Source organism: Alexandromys fortis, unplaced genomic scaffold (assembly GCF_014885135.2).
Source record: "Alexandromys fortis isolate MF-2015 unplaced genomic scaffold, M_Fortis_MF-2015_v1.1 scaffold_263, whole genome shotgun sequence".
In the NCBI taxonomy this organism is placed as follows: Eukaryota; Metazoa; Chordata; class Mammalia; order Rodentia; family Cricetidae; genus Alexandromys; species Alexandromys fortis.
In genome coordinates, this window is record NW_026068165.1 from 1270818 (window position 1) to 1271864 (window position 1047).

The 1047-nt window shown below is 50.1% G+C and overlaps 1 long non-coding RNA gene across 1 annotated transcript in view; it reads right to left on the bottom strand.

Moving 5' to 3' along the window:
• The window catches only part of LOC126492057 (uncharacterized), a 4440-nt gene extending 3393 nt beyond the window's left edge, over positions 1–1047 (bottom strand). The window contains exon 1 of the long non-coding RNA XR_007589503.1: positions 204–1047. This is a non-coding gene — a long non-coding RNA (uncharacterized lncRNA). The remainder of the gene's footprint in view (positions 1–203) is intronic.

Genomic DNA, 1047 nt, shown 5'->3' on the forward strand with positions numbered 1-1047 from the left:
CCTTAAAAACGGCGGCGGGGCGGCGTGGGTGTGTGGACAAACACAGGATAGACGGACGCAAAGGAAGAGACGGACACGCGGCTCCCACGTGGGTGTGTTTTAATGGGGAGAGGGGAACACAGTAAGGGGTGGGACGTGCGACACACAAGGGTAGGGGGGAAAAGGGCCAAGAGGGGGGCCAAGAGGAGGGAAATCTCGTGGACCTTCGCTTTTAACGGGGGGCGCAAGGTTATCTGGGAGGAATGGCCTTCACCTGGGCGTGGCCAGCACGCACACAGGTGATGGTAATCCAGGAGAAGTCTGGGAGCTGTAGTTTCCAAGGAATAACATTGTCTCCAAATTAAAAGAAACAAACAAACAAAACATATGTAAAAAAGGCTAGGGGTACAGCCCAGAGGTCTTGATAAAACAGAGAGGATGGGAAGAAAGGAAAGAAAAAAGGGGAGGGAGGGCAAGGAAGGGACCCAGTTGGGAAACAATTCTCTCATCACTACCCAAATCCAAAGCATTAGCAAAACAGGGCAGGATTTCCCTCACCATTTTTTGCTCCTAGAATTGAAAGTCAACAAAGCAGAAGGAGCGATTGCCAGGACCTGCCAGGACCGTGGTAACCAAGTGTGAGCTCGCCATGAACAAGAAGGAACAGAGGGACCTGGTTAAGGGAAAGCGAGCTGATGATGGACAGGCAGAGCGACTTGGAGGTCGCAGAGCCAAAGCAGAGGGAAGAAAACGTCCGGGCTTTCCTTTCACCGAGTCTGCAGGGGGTCTCTTTCATGCTTCCGTCCCCTCAGGTATCTATCTCCTCCTGGGCCACTCCTGGAGGTGACGTTACCCTTTCCCCGTTTTTTATTCCTGGGGGCACACCTCAAAGTATTAAAAGCAGCTTTGCAATTAGAAAAAAGGTCAACAAACTGTACCTCTCCCATTACATGGATGAAAAAGCTACGCCTGACTGAACCCTGGTGGAGAGAATGAGTCACTACACTCAAAAAATAAAAATCCCCTCCAAGTTCATTTATACTTTAAAAAATAATGAGCACGAGCCAT